This window comes from Amblyomma mixtum, chromosome 2 (genome assembly GCF_055824585.1).
Source record: "Amblyomma mixtum isolate Tamu chromosome 2, ASM5582458v1, whole genome shotgun sequence".
In the NCBI taxonomy this organism is placed as follows: Eukaryota; Metazoa; Arthropoda; class Arachnida; order Ixodida; family Ixodidae; genus Amblyomma; species Amblyomma mixtum.
The window spans coordinates 53,203,552-53,222,197 of NC_143013.1; positions in this window are offsets into that span (position 1 = coordinate 53,203,552).

Sequence of the window (18,646 nt, forward strand, 5' to 3'; positions counted from 1 at the left end):
GCATAATTAGTTACAGTCATCATGGCTGATTCCGCAGAGTTAGTATTCGCAACACTGAATGTACGTGGCCTTAGGTCTCGCCAGAGGCAGGTGCAACTCCGCCGACTTTTCTGCAGCAGGCACCTTGATGTTATCGCCGTCCAGGAGACGAAAATTGAAAGTGAGGAGGATACTGAGGTGGCCCTGCAGCCCTTTTTATCAGAATATAATGTTCTCGTAACGCATGCTGTGGGCTTGTCGGCGGGTTGCTGGTTGTTTCTGCGCAAGACACTCCCCTGTTCGGGCTTGACCTATAATGTCGATAATGAGGGCCGGTTGATATGCTGCGATTTTCTTCTCTATGGAAAGCCATGGCGACTAATGAATGTCTATGCATTTAATACTGTGCCACAGCGCATTACTCTTTTTGAATGCATTGCCAGCTTACTGGACTGTGACCGGCATGTTGTGCTAATGGGTGACTTTAATTGTGTGTGCAACCCAGCTGATCGTGCCGGTCCTGATACACCCAGGGACAGGAGCGGTGAATTTTTGTCTGTTGTTACGGAAGATGCAGGGCTCATTGATACCGGAAGTTCATGTCCTGGTTTCCGCTTATTCACACGCATTCAGGGCCATTCTCACGCTCGCCTAGATCGAATTTATGCATCTTTTTCACTTGTCTCCAGAGGATTGGTCTGTGAGACTGTACCAGTTTCGTTCTCTGAACACTGCATGGTGGTTGCTCGCCTCGGAGGCAGTGTTTGTTCAAAATTTAGGCCGAAATGGGCGCTTTGGAAGCTGAACTCTTCAGTAATTAATGATGAAGAGTTTGTAATTCGTGTCCGCTCGCAACTGGAATCCTGTCTCTCGAGCAAGATGCCGTTGTTCGCCGCTTGGGAAATGTTTAAGCAAGACGTGCGTGCTACAGCTATAGAAATTGGTTCCGTGCGGTCCTTTCACGGGAAACATCAGGAGCAGACACTCAGGAAAAATTTGTACAATCTGTATGAAATGGAATGCGAAGCACCTGGTTTATATACGGATGAATTAGCTAGTATCAAAAGTGAGTTACAACGATTTGATGCAGAACGTTACCGGGGTGCCCGTGTTCGATCTCGTACCAAGCGTGATCTGCAATGTGAGCACCCGACACGACAGGCTTTGCTTGATGAGCGCCGTCATGCGACTGCGAAGTTTATTTCGGGGATGATGTCCAATGGCAGACTAGTGTCCAGTACAAATGAGGTGATGACCGTATTTGTAGATTATTACGCAGACTTGTTTAGTGCTTCACCTGATGTGCATAATTCGGAAATTTTGGCGTATTTCAGCACCTTAGTGAGCCCTTTATCAGAAGATGATTGTTCTGTTATTAGCGGCTTTTTCACGCAGGAAGAGGTGGAACATGCAATTGATCAGTTACCTGTCTCAAAAACGCCTGGTCCTGACGGCATTTCAAGCGAATTTTACAAGGCTTTTAAATCTATTCTCACTCCTGTCCTGCTGCGGGTCTTCACAGTGGGGCTGGATATAGGAGCCCTTCCTCAGTCTTTTACAAAAAGCCACACAGTCCTAATTCCGAAAACTACTGATGAAGGAAAACTGCGCTCCGTAGAAGGTTATCGGCCCATTACATTGGCAAATGTGGATTACAAAATTTTTGCTAAAGTCTTGTCAAATCGCCTGCAATTTGCAATGTCAGTACTCATTGGATCTCACCAGACTTGCGGTTTGAGAGGCCGCTCCATTCAAAGTAATGTGCACATTGCGCGGACAATACTTGAATATTCCTCCAGCTGTCATGAGCAGCTTGCCCTCCTTCAGATTGACCTTGCGAAAGCATTTGACCGCGTTCGCCATTCATTTCTGTTTTCACTTCTAGAGCGAGCAAACGTGGGTTCTACTGTACTTAAAGGGGTGCAGCTTTGCTACAGCAACTGTTCAACACGATTGATCATTAATGGCCAGCTCTCGAACCCTGTGCCAATCCGCTCTTCTGTGAAGCAAGGCTGTCCGATGTCTCCTCTGCTTTTTGCTCTTTACCTGGAACCGCTTTGTTTGAGTGTTTTGCGTAACAGTAATATCCATGGGTTCCCTATTTTGGGTAATGAAGTCAAATTGCTTGCATATGCTGACGACCTTGCATTTTTCTGCGTTGACAAGCCCAGCATTGATAATGTGTTGTCCACAATAGATCAATTCGGCATCGTTTCTGGTGCTCAAATGAATCGCTCCAAAAGTTCTGGCCTATGGTTTGGTTCATGGGGCACAACTCCACCTCTGTACGCTGGCATAGAATGGTCTTGTGTGCCTCCTAAATATCTTGGCGTTCCACTTCATGCCTACAAATCCAGTGCCCATTACTGGAGAGAGCGAGTTCCGGCTGTTGAGCGTTATGCTCAGACATTTGTACCGCATCGCCTCTCAATTTTTGGTCGAGCCCAGGCTTGCAACACCTTTCTGGCAACAAGAATTTATTACGTACTCCAGGTCCTTCACTGCGCCAGACATTACATACAGCGTTTCCATCGTATATTTGCGACGTTTATTTGGTCCTCCAAATTTGAGCCCATGCGGCGTGATAACCTTTTCAAGCCTGTTTGCGCAGGAGGCCTGGGCCTAGAGCACCTGTATGTGAGACAGTTGGTTGCCCGTTTCTTCTTTTTTCGTGCTTGTTCCCTTCCGATTATTAGAGCATTCTTGCAGGTTAACTTCATGACTTTACTTCCGAACTTAGTAGTTTCTTCCAATTTTACTGAACGACCCCGTTTACTAGGCTTTATGCAGGAAGTTTATGCCTCCGTGCGTTTTTTGACAGTTCGGTTTTCAAATGAGTACTTATATTCTGTTTCGCGCAAAAATCTGTACAGGGATTTGATATCCATGCTCTTCCCGCCCCCACTGTATCGTTCCGTCTACGTTGGGCTCATGGGTCATGATGTTTTAAAGCGAGTGCGTAAAATGCCAGTTTCTCCTTGCACCAAAACATTTTTCTATAAATTACACACTGAAACTCTACCTGTCAAGACGTGGCTCGATAGGAAAAACATTTTTGTGTCTTCTGAAAACTGTCGCTTGTGCAATGTGCCTGAAACAATTGAACATTGCTTTATAGACTGCAAAGACGCGATTTTGTTTTGGGATGTGTTGCAAAGGACGCTACAGAAAGATTTTCTCCTAAATTCCTACAGTGTGCGCTACCTTGTTGTTTCCCAACCTGACTCGAATCCTTATGATATGATTCTTCTGATTGGACTTCATAGTCTTTGGAAAACACGCATGCAAGATCGCAACGTTGAACCTGTTGTTTCGCCCAGAATTCACTTTAGCCGAATGTTGCTGCAGGTAACGGACATTTACAAAAAATCGGACTTTGTACCGGATTGGTTTCGTCTCCTGATGCGCTGTATATCTTTACCGGCCTTTTAGTTATAATATGTTACTATTATGTTTCTGCCACCTAGCGCCTACCTAGGTGCTCTGTAAATAGTTGTTTTTGTGTGTGTATATGCACACACACATATGTATATATATGCTTTGTATACAAAACCATGTAAATAAATACCATGAGGAAAAAAAAATGGCGGCGTGGTGTAGTGGTTAGCGTGGTAAGATGGGGAGTCTGAGGTCAGCGGTTCGAATCCTCGTGAAGGTCGGCAGTTTTATTTAACTTTTTTGTTTTTTTTGCTTTTGCTCCACTTTTTTTATTTTGGCTCTTATTTTGCATTAGTGATCCCCATATTTGGATCAGGTTTTGCAACGGCAGGTAGGACACGAGAGAGTCAAGAAAAAATCATCAGAAAAGCATACATTAAGAACACACTAGAACCACGGTGGCCAATTTGTTTTAGAAAGCCATTAGGAATTCATTAGGAAAATCACCAGAAAGTCATGAGAAAGGCATAAGATCCTAATGTCAAAAGTCACTAGACTTTCTTAAGAAAGTCATTAGATTTTTTCTTAAGGGAGCATAACTTCATATCGGAGAAAGGCTTGTACGCAGTGTTTCATCCCTGTATCAGTAGGTTGGAATCACGACAGCCAGCATTCAAGACAACCTGCGTTTCCGTAACATTGTATGCTAAGCCTCGCAACAAATGTGTTGACTATTCTTTATTACATTTGTTCTCCTGCTTCGCGCTTGCAATTGTGCGCTTACAAATATGACGCTTGTGTTTTGTATTTTAGTTCTTGTTCACTTCCGTTCTTTAATGTAACCACTCCTCTCAGAAATACCTTTGGCCTTCAGGGTATCAATAAATAAGTGAACAAATCCTTGGCTGGCGCCACCCGATATCGATGTCGTCTTTTGCGCCAAAGCGCCAAATGCTCGAACGGGCTGGGTCGACAGGCCATGGCGAAATTTGGTGTGAAGTCTAAAGCAATAGACCGTAAGCCACAGCGCAAGTTTATTTTTTATTGCTATAGCAGTCCGCTGTGCATGGCGATGATCCACGCCGTAACCGAAAATTTCCTCCATTATACCCCAAATCTCCTGTTTCAGACCGTTGTTCACTGCAGCAGCTTGAAAACTGCGCTGATTTTTAAAAAAAAGAGAAAAACAACAAGAATTTCAGTTCTCAAAATTTCTCGGAACTCCGTAAAAATTTCCTTCCCAGAAAATTTTACTCCTGGAATTCCCTCAAAAAGTAAAAATTCCCCGAATGAAACATGACTGTAACGGCATCAACGAAGTACGGCAGTGGTTAAATCCGCGCCTGTATCGCGTTTGTCTGAGCGTCCCTACTGTCCTCCCGTTTAATTCGAGAACGAGCAGAATGGAAAAAATGGAGATCAAAGAAAAATATAGGTAGCTATGTCTCGGATGCCTACACCTAGATGAGATTTTAATTGACATCTAGAAGACAGAATCTAGGCAGCCTTTAGCCCTAGACATTAGGCGCGATAAGAGATCATCTCAAGTCTGCCTTTTTCGCGGCGTTTCTAACTTACCTTTACCTTTTTTTTTTCCTCGAGCAGCCTCCCTTACGCGGCTTTCTATCTCTTTTCATGCTGCCATGGGTGCATGCTGTCATGGGTGCTGCCATGGGTGCCATCGGGGTGCAGTTCCGAGGTTGTGGAGAAATGACCAGAAGCTGGCGTACATGTTTGGGAAGGTCAGTTGTTGGTCCGCCTTGTTGTTCGTATGTTATACCGAGTGTGGACACAATGTGTCTGCCAGTTGGTGTGGCCGTTAGTCGTTCGTACTGCGAGACGGTTAGCGCTTCAATAATCTAACTTAGGGTGTTATGAAGACCGAGACCTAGCACTTTCTCAGCCGCTGTGTGCATGGGTAGCCCAACTGCCTGTTTGACGCATTTTCTGATTATGGCTTCCACTTTCTCTTTTTCAGCTGACTTGAGATGTAGGTAACGGCATACGTAAGAGATGCGGCTGATCACAAAGGCTTGTACTAAATGGAGAGTATTGCTTTCCCTCAAGCCCGAGTGGCGGTTACTAATGCGGCGAATGAGTCGCATAATTTGCTGCGAGGTTCCCTGAAGCTTCTGAATTACATCACCATTGAAGCCGTGTTCTTGTAGAATTAGGCCCAAGATTTTAATTTTGGGTACTCGAGGAATGGGGACTCCGCGAATACTGAGTTCGATGGCCGGTGGGGGTTGCGCAAGGGATCTGATTTTGCGGAATTAGAGAAATTCAGATTTGGCTGGAGAGCACCGCAGCCCCCTGGGGTCTACATAGTTCCCCAAGATATCGATGGCACGCTGGAGTCTATCTTCGATTTCAGCATCACTGCCCTCGGCGGTCCACAAGGTGATATCGTCAGCATAGAGGCTGTGGTGGAGTTGCGGGATCTGCGCTAATTGGTGGGGAAGTTTCAACATTGCAACGTTGAATAGAAAGGGTGACAAGACCGATCCCTGCGGGGTGCCCTTGTTGCCGAGGGGGAAGTCACGCGAGTGGAGACCTCCTACTTGAAAATGCGCCTTTCTACCTGAGAGAAAGTCGCGGATATAGTTGAAGGTTCGCGCTCTCACCCCGAGTTCATGAAGGTTCTCCAAAATCGCATCATGTCTGACATTGTCAAAGGCCTTTTCCAGGTCAAGTCCAAGAATTATTCTGGTGTCCCGCGTTTTTGCCTCAATAATCTGATGTTTGAGCTGAAGCATTACGTCCTGCGTAGAAAGTTTTGGTCGAAAGCCAATCATTGTGGGGGGGTGCAGCTCGTTTTCCTCCATAAACCGGTTGAGGCGGGTATGAACTACGTGCTCCATGAGCTTACCTACACAAGACGTGAGCGAAATTGGCCTGAGGCTCTCAAGGCTGAGTGCCTTCCCGGGTTTTGGAATGAGAATGATATCTGCCGTTTTCCATATTTGTGGGATTGAGCCCTCCGACCAGCATTTCTGCATATACTCAGTGATTGTAGCGACTGTTCATCTAGGTTGCGGAGGATCTTGTTGGATACTTCATCTGGGCCAGAGGCGGATTTACAGTTTAGCCTGGCAATCTCTGTCCTAACCTCATCCACAGTAATCGGGGAGTCGAGCTGCGTGTTTTCCGGACCAGCATAATCTGGGAAGGCTTGGATAGGAGCATTGCCAATATATCTGTCTTTAAGTTCAATGAAAAGGTCCTCTGGTGTGCCTGCTTATGCATGCACAAGCTTTTGCAGGTTCTGCCTCTCGGTGGTTCTGCTACCTGCAGGGTCAAGTAGATGACGGAGCAAGTTCCAAGTCTTAGAGACCGGTGTCAACGTTTTACACTACGATCATTTTAAGGAAAGGAAGGCGAGCGCGCGTGGCGAGGCAGGCCAGCTGTGCGTAGTGACGTCACTTGCTCCTCGCGCATGCGCTGTATGGTCGTGCAAGAGCACGCGAAACGGTGAGACTGTGGGCAATCTACCTCACGCAGCAATATATGGCTACGCGCAGTTGTTGCTTTCGCAATACTCCAGGTTTAAGCAGAGCTAAACCACATCCAATTTTAAGGCGGAAGCCTTTAATGCCTCATCGTTGTAAGCAGCAGTTGTCGAAATAAATGCCACGCTTTTCAATTGGTCGAAATGGTCATGACGTCACAGTGCGGGAATTTCAAACGCGGTTAATTGTACTTTGGCTAGTTTTGGCGGTGGAGTGGGCTGACAAAGTCGTCGAGGGCTATGTACTCTCGACCACTTAACGCGACCTCTTGCCAAGCTCTTCCCGGCGAATAAAATGTTTTACAATCAACAATCTAGTTTACCTCCTCCTAGTAACCATGCAACCAATTAAAGGGATCGTATAGTGATGCTCCAAGTAAGCGGGAATCGGTTTAGTTAATTGTTTAATCACCAAATTAGCCTAATTAACCTTTCTAATCAGGCCAGTCAAATAAATAAAACTACATGCGGTTCTCTGGTTTCACGGAAGCGCTGCTGTCATTGACTGCTATGCCAGCTTCTATCCCAGAATCGAGGGGAACTAAACATGCGACCAACTTTCGTCGCTGCGCCTGTTCTCTCGGCCCGCTCGAGCAGAGCTAACAAGCACAGCTTCCCAATCAAATTGACATTCGTTTACGACGTAGTTTCGTGCGGTTCTAGCGCTCGGTGACTTACCGGCCTAATCTCCGATGCACGCGGATTCCAAACGGCAGTGTGAATGCGACAAGCGAAGAAAACATGCTTGCCGAGCATGAGTTCGTCTGCTACGTGCACCTCAACCATGGCGGCCGGCGGCAGAGCACCGCAGCGCCGCGGCTGCGTGCCAGTGCATCTGAACTTGAAATGGCTTGCTTAGCGGCTTCTGATTCTCGTCGTTTTCGCAAACGTTCTTCTCGCTGTTCTTCTGTTTCCTGGGCACGTTGTTTCCGCTTGGCTTCATTTCATATAGCTGGCCTAATCCCAGTTTCTGGACTTGATACAGCTCGTTTAGCTGCTTCGGCTTCTCGTCGTTTCCGCAGTCGTTCTTCTCGTTCTTCTTCCGTTTCTTGGGCACGTTGTAACCTTTTTCTTGCATTCTTACTAGCTTGGTTGAGTTAAACTGTGCAGAAGGAGTAGAGCAACTAGATTCAGATATAGACTCTCCGTCGGTGACTTCCATGGCGAGGCTCCTCGAGGAGCGCCGCACGACCGGCTCCTCCTGGCTGCTGTGGAGAGAGCAAGCATACCAACGGAAAGGCTAACTTCACATCATCTGTTAGGCGCTGCGGCGGCTCCTCGATGAGCAGGGGGGTCCACGGACCACGCGAAGAGCGGTTAGACCTGGCGTAGTATTGCTTTCGCAATAAAAAAAATTATTTGCGGTTCAGCTACTGCTGAACCTGGTTAGAGCGCGAAAGCTATGGCGTATCGGGCAACTATAACGGCTTGGCGTCTGTAACGTTGAGTGCTTTCCGGAGACTGTATCGGCAGCGCACCCACCCTGACACCCTGACAGGTGGCAGTCAATGGTTGACCGCGAGAGTCTGGTCACCCAATGAACACTGCGGGCAGTGGTTATGGCGCTCGGCTGCTGGCCCGAAAGACGCGGGTTCGATCCCGGCCGCGGCGGCTGAATTTAGATTGAGGCGAAATTTTATGAGGAGTTCGAAACTGGCACATGTTGTAACCGTTTATGGCATTCATCCTTTCTCTACGGGCCAATAAACGGGCCAATGAGCACGGGGACCAAGCGACCTCGGCAGAAACAATTCATTAACGCGCATGGTATAGAAATATAAAGACATGTACGTTGGGCAGGGCTGCGAAAGGAAGTTGCAATAACATTAGGGAATAGAAACTTCATTTTAATTTCCGCTTTGTCTAGTTCCCCGGGTCCCTCTGTAAATAAGTGTGGCGCTCAAAAACCCCGTAGGTTGAGTTACAAAATAAGTATGGACTGCTTTCTTCCGAGGGCTGTAACATGGAGACAATGGACATTATAAATACTTCTGTCCAGCTTAGTTGGCATTAGTTGCATGTACTGCTTAACAAAAGCTAGCTCACCTTCACTTACAGACCGCGCAACATTAAACAAAAAAAAGAGCGGAATATTTTAGTTATCCGTTATCTAATCAAGCCTGCGTAGCTAATGACACAATGCTTTGAAAGACAACTCACGTGGAAACAAAATGCATTGAAATGCGTGAGCGCATACACAAAGAACGAATCATCGTGTAGTTATATTTAAATGATATAACACACATTTGATAAGCAGCATTTCATTTACTGGCGACGCTCATTCTAAGGCCTGCTTTTCCTATTTTTGTGCACCAGAACAGTAATGCAGTTTCCAATGCTGCGTGTCGTATTCATTCTCGATTTGCTTGAAAGTTCTTCGAATTTACTATAGTTCTCTGTGGTTTCTACGCGTCGTACCGTTTTAATAAAATCTCTATGTGACACGATTTCACTACTGATACGGCGACGGGTAAAAAGCGGCCTAATAAAAGTCATGTGGTGCGTTGGCGACTGCACGAAAGGCTTTATTTCTGGAGATGTTGGCGATATTAGTGGATGTAGTGAAAGGCTGGTGGCTGTAGTCAATGTAGTTTCATCCTGAAATAGCTTTCAGTAGCGTAAGGGCGGCATCAAAACGCAATTGCATACTCCTTTATTGTTTAAGAAAGATTACAGTTTTGTAAGATTAATAGTAAGGCAGAATTTATGTGAATTAGAGCTTTAAAGTAAGTGGCCGATTACAAATAATATTGGGAAGAGACTCGAAGGTTGTAAGCAAATATAGATTATATGTGTGGGAGAGTTGGCAATCGTTGAAAAGCGTCATCTAAGCTCTTTGCAACGAGTCGGGGTCATCAATACCATATTATATCCTACAATGCGAAGCACACACATCCCCGCTGGTATCGTAAATTTTCGTTTTGCTGACCGCCTAGAGAACTTTCCACATTACACTCTTCTCTCCACTGATGCCTCCAGCAACTGGGAGAAAGCAGCGATGAAATATTCGCAGGATCTGGCTTGGAGGTATTCCGTCCGCATCACATTCCTGTATTGCTTGCACAGTTCGGGGCTCTTGATATTGCTTTACACAACATTTCCTGATAAGTATCACATGTTATCATCCTCGCAGATTGCGTCTCCGTTTTAGTGTGTTGCCAAAAGTCAAAGAAAAGCTGTTTTAAATCTTTCCGTAAGGCTTCGTGTTCCATACCCTATGAGAGAACTCCGTTATGTACCTTGTGCCTGGGTACCTTGGCTATTCTGGTAAGATCGGCTCTCAGCGCCCCTGTAATATTTCCTGTCCCACATTTCATTCTGTTTTAGGCATAGAGTTTCTTACTATTACCTAGAGGGAAAGCTGGCAGCCCGTCTATGGGAGTTTGCATGGCGACACCTCGAGACCACTTCAGCCACCATGGGCGCTCAAAGCATCATGGGCGGTGAGCTACTTGTTGCGGAACTGCAACTTTTGGCCAAAAAATAATAGAAAAATAAAGCTGTTTGATAACTACAAACGTCCTAACATTCAATATCTTGTCTAATGATTGCAACAAACGAGCAGAAAAGCATTTAAGTGCAAAGTGTGCCCAAAATAAGAGACGACTCGCTCTCCTATTGGCCAAGTGATGAACACTATAAAAACTAATATTTCGTTATTAACAGACGCACTTTCAAAAGTAAATATGTTTTCAAAAAAAAATATTGTTGCTCAAACATTATAAGAGGTTTTTAATGGCATTTCAGAAAAGTGAAACCTTTTATTGACGTCGTGTGTCGTCGCGTTTTCACTACTATTAGTTTTGCACACTGCGTTCGCGCCAAAGTCGTCTGCGCACACACGAACAGCGTTTTCGGAATGAAACATCTTAGTAGTGCCACTCCGTGTTTCCGAAAAATTACGACTGTGCCGCAACAAGTAGCTCACCGCCCCATGATGCTTTGGGCGTCCATGGAGGCTGAAGTGCAGCGCAGCCAGCTTTCCCTCTAGGTAGTAGTAAGAAACTCTATGGTTTTAGGTGTTCCGTTTCCACCAGTCGCATTATCTCTAAGCCAGCAACCGTGATGCGTTAGTCAACACCGCGGATGTCAAGCACTTGAAATGTCAGGCTACGAAAATCATAAAGTGTGACGTGTTAATGAAGCTTTTGCGCTGCTGATTCCGCTACCAAATCCCGTATATAATTATCCAGATGCGGTTTCGGTACGACAATACTTTGCGTTATGCGCGGGGATGTTGAACCAATATGACATGTTCTCCTCCCTTGGCACCGGTTCGCACTTCTGGGAAACACTCATCTGGATGCCCCCCTCTAGTGGTTAGTGCTCCTGCCGTCACATTTAGCTCGCCTTTAGTTCGATGCAAGGGCCAAGGGAATCGCGTGAACTGGGCTGTGCGTATACCGTATTTTGCGTTTTTATCGTAAAGACTTTCAAAATTTTTCTTCCTCAAGCGCTGGCTCGTTTGCGGTGAAACTGCACACAGAGTTTGCGTATGATGGTAACTTTTGTATCGTAGCAAGTTTTACAACGGTACTTACTTAGTTGAGCCGTGCATGATGCAAAAGCGTAATCGTCTGCGTCGAGATCGGGGTACCGGAACCGAAAACACCGAGTTTTTACCGAAGGGCGGCAGTAGCGCCATCTGCCTTCCACAACGAAATCAAACAAGAAAAAAACAGCTCAGGACTGCGCGTCGCGACGTTGTCCTCCGACGCTTTAGGTATAGTGCCTAGAATATACTGGCTAGTGTCTCGAGCGGAGGGGTCTCCGCATGGGAGGAGGTGGCAGCGCCAGCGCTGCCTTCCAATTTTCGCCGCCAGAGGGCGCTTCCTGTCGTAAAGGTGCTGGATTGCTGCAGTTGCCCAGCCAAGCCTTGTGTTGTGCACTGTGTTTAGCTTGCGTCTGCGCGTTTCTTTGGTTTTGTTTGCGCTGTGATTTGAGCAAATGAGCTGAAAGTTGCAGCGACTAATCGTGCTTGAGTTGCTTCAGTTCAGTGGCCTTGCAAAAACTTGGTTGCCCCGAACACGAGGCAGCAACCAGGCTGTGGATTGTTGTTTTATGTTTTGCTAAGAATTACGTTTTATGTTAAAGGGCTAAACAAAGGCAGAGAGGCACAAAGGGAACGAAAAAAATTGTTGAAGTACAGACACTGCAACTAGTTTGCTAATATCAATACAGTGTTTTCCTTTCTGTATATGTAAAGTGCCTTGCTTAAATGGTATGGCTGTGTACTGTTTCTAGGCGCTTCTCTTTATAACTGTTGATGAACGGTCTCTCCAGCGACCAACTTCAGATATTTTGTTCAGTTAATAAATAATTCAGTGCCTTGCTTACTTTGTACAAACTTTTAGCAGTGACCAGTTATTTTTACCTGTTTATTATGGCTGTAGCTTTACAGTTTGCAGTATATTGTAGCCCTTTGTAGAAGAGAATCACTGATAGGATCACTTTTTTGTTTTCGTTCTTGCCTTTTCTTCCCTTAAAAGATGGAACGAAAATTCGCAGACACCTGCATAAAAACTACTTCTGTATAAAGCGAGTTCTAACTTCCAAATGAAATGCAACGAGTCCTCTTCAGGCTGCATGTGTTCATTACCTACGATCATCGCAAACAGATGCAATGTTGGGAAAGAGCCCCTGTGATTTTTTTGCACATATACGACGCTATTAAATATTGTCTGACTGATATATCAAAATTCCAGTACGCGCGGTTGAACTGCAAAAAAACATCGGCATAACATGTCCAGAAGTGTAGCACTGGACTGTAGAACTGAACTCCCTTGGGTCATAACCTTTGCAAAAGCTATGGATGCTATGCTATTTCCTAATACCAGTGTCACACGGGCGCTTCCGATCGCTATCGATCCGTTTGGGGTGAAAATTCTTTTATCGCGATTTAAGAATGGTCGCCGCTGCGAGGTCCAGCCACCTGGATACTGCTGGTTGAGCATGACAGCATGACAGTGCGCGCAACAGCCTACGGTGGCGGTTGAGATGCGCGGATCGTAGTCAACTGAATTAGGATCGAGTAAAATTGTGATCGAAAGTTCCCATGTATCAGCAATGCATCCGGATCGGAGAGTTTTCGGGGTTACTGTGGCCGCAGCTGTCAGCCTTCGGTGTTTGTTTCAAGTTCGTAAGCTGGGCCTCTCACTGGATATTCGGCATTTAATTTACCTTTCTTTTTCACTTCAGGGGTTGTGTGCAGTGACGCTGTACAGTGTACAGCGTGTTCAGTGTACGGTGGAAAGAATAAAAGTTTTACGGATTGGATCTGGTAGTAAATCGGTACAACCATAGTACTTGTGCAACGCATCGTCGGTCTCGCGGCGCTATCTCGGTTGATGATTTTCTACGGACAGTGTTAGGCCGTTGAGTTTATCTTCCGTCGAGAAAGGTTTTGAACAAAAGTGCTCTGAAAGCACGGAGAAAGATGGGCTGCGTAGCGAAAAGCGCAGCGCATGGTTAGTTTCCAGCGCCGGGCCAAGGCCGCGAACGCTGCGCGGTGGCACCTTAGCGACTGGCAGCGCCACCCTGCGGTGGCTTCGGGAAGGCATCATCGCGGCGGCCACGCGAGCGCGCGCCCTCGGCACACTAGCCAGTATATTCTAGGCACTATACTTTAGGAGAGCCACGAAAGCAGACGATATAAGCTGAATCGGATAAAGTCATTGGACGAAAAAAAGACGTCAAACAATATTCTTTTAACGACACAGCCTCGTTAAAATAGTTGTTTCTGGCATTTTTTCCGCTCAGTTGACCGAAAATGTTCGAAGCGCTTCAGTTGAAGCAGACGAAAAGGCTGGAACGGCGTATTCAAAGGGCCCGCGCTCCTTGCAACGCTCGCCTTGGCGCCTTGTGACGCTTTCCACTGCAGAAGACAGATGGCGCTACTGCCGCCCTTCGGTAAAAACTCGTTGTTTTGGGTTTCAATACGCCGATCTCGACGCAAACGATTATGCTTTTGCATCATGCACGGCTCAACTAAGTAAATACCGTTGTAAAACTTGTTACGATACAAAAGTTACCATAATACACAAGCTCTGTATGTAGTTTCACCGCAAACGAGGTAGCGGTTGAGGTAAGAAAAATTTTGAAAGCCTTTACGATAAAAACGCACAATACGGTACATTCACGACTGCATTGATGGTGCTTGAAGGTTCCTTCGTGAGCTGTATTTGAAAATTCTTCGCCATGCTTAAATATTTCTGCCTTCTATATTGTTTTATTTCTCTATTAACATTTCCAACTTTCAATCACTGACCTATTCTTTATCTCGACCACGTGCCTGTATTCCCCTTTGAATAGCCTGCGCGATTTCCCTTGGCACTCATCACCAAACCCCGGCCAATCACCGGACGGGGCCATGTCTAGTGAGGTCAACAATAGTAAGGCGCAACAGGCTGCCACGATGGCCGTGATGCTCAAGAAGCAGGGCAACGAAGCGGATTCGTTATATATAGCATTGGTTCAAATCGCACTCGGGGCTGAAGTGTTCGTGCGCAAATTTACCCAATATTGCAAACAGCCTGCTCTGCATGATCGGAACCTTCAGGTTCTATCTTATTCTCGCATTTCCCGGACATATAACTCATAGTCTGCTGCGAAGTTAATGAATTACAATTTCAGTCAATTAAAGGGGTAGAGACACCAAATTTTTGTGTTGTATCTCTGGGTTGTAAATAATGCGTAGCGATTCAGTGAGCATGGAACACCATCTTAGAAGCATGAACTCGCATTATATAATTAATAATCATATTATTTGTACCCAGCAGTTTCGGTTTCGGTTCGTAGTTTCCAGGTTTTGCCAGGCTCTTTCATGACGTCAAAAACCAGACAATGCGTTGTCACGTGGGCCCGGAAAGCCGTGACGTCGTGTAGGCATGTCGTCTGCTTGACATGCACGTGGTGCGCGTAAACACGGAGAGCCGGGCGGAGGGCAAGTCGAACAGCTCCGAGTCGGAAAGAAGAGTTTTATTTCGGCGAAGACACCGATTATGAGGAATCGCGGGATGACGCAGACGAGGAAGAAGACGCCGAGGTTCGAACCCCGACAACCACTTCATTTTTGATCCGCTGGCCAGCGATTCCGAAGAGGAGGCAGGCGTCAGGCCCGATGCAGCTCAGATTGTGCCAGCGAACACCGAGCGTGTAGGCAACGTCAAATGGTAAAGGCGCGTTCACACTACGCCGACGATCGGCCGATTTCAGTCTGGCGATGGTCGGCGGCAGCGATTTTCGTGCCGTCGGCGCGTCTGTCACACTGCGCAGACGCCGACCGAGCACCGGTCGGCGCCTGACGAGCGCATCGCCGCCGCGTCGCCGAGATAGCAGCCGTCGGCCGACCCGTGTGTCACACTCTGCCGACAACTGCGCCGACCTCACGCCGACTTTGTCCCATCCCGACAGCTCGACGCTGCTTCTTCGTGCGCGCTGCTCGTCTGCTAGCTCCGTTGATGAAGGCGTCGTGGAAATCGAACTTATTTCTATTATGGGACGAGTTCGCACTAAAGCGATGTGAAGAGTAGGCAGTCGACTTCCAAAGCGCCGTCAACTGCGGAAGCGAGACCACCTAGGCCTAGCGACGACTAGGGCAGCCTGGGACCAGCGCGCAGTTCAGGCGCGTTCACACTAGGCCGACGGGACCCCGAGGTCGACGCGACAGCGACGCCGACGGTCGCGTCGGCCAACCTGGTCGTTCCCCGACTAGCCAGTCACACTGCACCGACGACGACGACGACGCCCCAACGACCAAGCGTCGTCCTAGTGTGACAACGTACGCCGCCGACCAAAACGAGACCCGTTGGCCGACGTGCCTTGGGCATATCGGTGGCCGAGCGAAAACATTCACCGACCAAAAACAAGTAGCGAGCTCAGAGCGGGAAGTGCAATCATTATTTAGAGAAATAATGCACGCGCACCAACATTCATCAAGCCATATGGCCACTTGGCCGACGCGCCGCACTGATCGGCGCTTGCGAACTGCCGCCCCACTGCAAGCAGGGACACGGAGCGGTGAGCATCGCTGCGCCGCTCTACCCAAGCTCCGCCCGCAACCGGTGTCGCACTTCGCCGCCGTACAGCAGTCCCTCAGAAAGACTGCTCGAGCAGCGACAAAGCATGCCTGCTTATGTTTCGAGCTTTCGGCAACGGCATCGCTCGCGGGCGCTCCGGGCGACGAGCTCTTCTACTGCCTGGTTGCCGTGGTCGTCGCTAGGCCTATAGCCTCTTCCGCAACAAAGTCGCAGCGGCCGGCGCTTCGGAAGTCGCCTGCGCTATAATAAAAGGCCTACTCTACACATCGCTTTACTGTCAACAGCATCATCTCACAATAAAATAATAGTATGGTAGATCTCCACGACGTCTTCAGCAGCGAAGCGAGCGGGCGCCAGGCGAGCCGGACCGCAACGTCGGGCCAGCGGCAGCTCCGAGGCGGTTGTGGCAAAAAGTTTGCTCGTATCACAGTCGTTACCTTTGCCAGCAGCTCAGTATTCGTCAGCGATCCTCAAAAATGACACATTTTTCACATTTCTTATCCCAGGGTTTATTATTTACGTCAAGAACGCACTTTAGCTCCTTTTTATGACGCCGGCAGACGGGATCCAGGCTGGCCGGCCGGCCGGCATGCTCGGCGTACTTCACGTTCGCACAAGAAAATACATAACATCCATGATACTAGAGAATGCTTCCTACATTAGAGCACGGGCAATATGCCTCTGCAAAAGTGGATCTTTCGGCAACGACATCGCCTTCGGCAACGACATCGCCTGCGGCAACGCCGGGCGTAAAGCACCATCGCGCTCGCGAGCGTGCAGAAAAAAAAAAAAGACTCGTGAGCACTCGTAACCAAGGTTGCTAGGCCGCGAAACCGCAAAACTTGGTCCCGTACGTCAGAAAACTGTGCAATGACGTAGAAAATACTTGCTTGTGTTTTCTTCTCTGTTCCTACGTCACATTGATGCACTAGCGATGGCTCAGACTTCAAGAGTGAGCATTTTCACGAACTTTAAAATGAAATTAAAATATGTTCTAGACCTCCCTTAAATTTAATACTTCGCTCTTATGGTCCTCACATACAAAGGAAACGTATGGCAGTCTTTTGTACAACCTTGGAATTTGATGTCTCTACCCCTTTAAAGCATCGTATGAAGGGACGCTGGGAACGGCGTGGAAATGTCCCAGCAATACCTTGGCGCCTACTCGGAGCTCTGTCATCAGCGGTCACCCACAGTGGGAGATGAATTGAAAACAGCCACAGTGCAAGACGAGACAACACCACTCAGAAATCATTAAAGAGACCTTTATTTAAAGTGCTATCAAAATCTACACCAGAAAGTAGCAGCAAAAGATGCTGTTTCATCCATACACAAAATGATAACTTAAAACGGGACAAAAATTACCAGCACCATGAGTTCCGTGTCAAGCAGCTGGGGAGGCCCCGTTGTTGTATGGAAGATATATTTGCACTGCAATGTGTCACACAGCACGGCGTTATATTTCGGCTTCAGGATCACCGCGATTACGGAACAATATTGGCTTGAATTTGCAAAGGGGCTAAAAGTATTTCATGCCTAAAAACCCTGTCATGCCGAGCGACGTGCTGATTCACTGCTGTAAAATTGATCATTTACTATTTCAATCCTTTAAAACATCACATGACGGGAAGGTGGAATCCGTGTTCAAATTCCCTAGGAATACCTTCACACCAGCGGGCGGCCTACAGTGTCGAGTGAATTGAAGACAAGTGCACGGCAACCACAATGCAAGACGAGAGAGAACACAACAGCGAAATGATTAAAAATAAAGCTTTTATTTACAGTGTTATAAAAACGGCACCAGGAAGTAACAGCAAAAAATGCTGTGTTACACACACAATATAGACCAGATTTTTTTACCCTCGCACGCAGGCTGCGGACGCGCGCCTACTCTCGACACCAGTCGCCATCTGTCGGCGCGCGCGGCCCGAGGGACTGCGGGTCGCGCAGGCGCCGCGCATAGAACGCATGTTTACGTGTTCGCTTCTGCCGTTTTGTGCTCCATCAGCTAACGTATGAGGGTGTGTGCTGTGCGTCACTACTCACATTTGCCCTCTTCCAGACAGTGCTGCGGTTATCTTGTGCGCAGTTACTCGTTAACGTGACATCCGAGGGTAGTCGACCAGGTAGTGTACGGACTGGAAACCGGCACTTCGAAGCAGATTTCTGCGCTGTCGTGTCGTTTGTTGTCGCCTTTTACGTGCGATATCATCTATGATAATATTATGCATCAGAATGTAGATCTATTGACTTGACTCAGTGGAGTAGTAACTGGATAGGCGAGCTGCAGGTTGTCCCGACGGAGCGCGTGTTTTCGATCACCAGTACGTGTTCAGCATCCTTGCGCTGAGCTTGCTCTTGTTCCCATTAAGAACATTTCATGCACAGGATTGTAAGCACGACCGCTACCGATTTCAGCTGCTTTTTCCGTACGCATGTCAGAGGTATCTGGGGGGTAAAGGTTTATCTATAGTATCTTTCTGCTGTTAGTATCTACCTTTTGGTTTGGTTTATTAAGGTTTTACGTCCCAAAGCGACTCAGGCTATGAGGGACGCCGTAGTGAAGGGCTCCGGAAATTTCGACCACCTGGGGTTCTTTACCGTGCACTGACATCGCACAGTACACGGGCCTCTAGAATTTCGCCTCCTTCGAAATTCGGCCGCCGCGGCCGGGATCGAACCCGCGTCTTTTGGGCCAGAGCAGAGAGCCGTAACCACTGAGCCACCGCAGCGGTGCGGTATC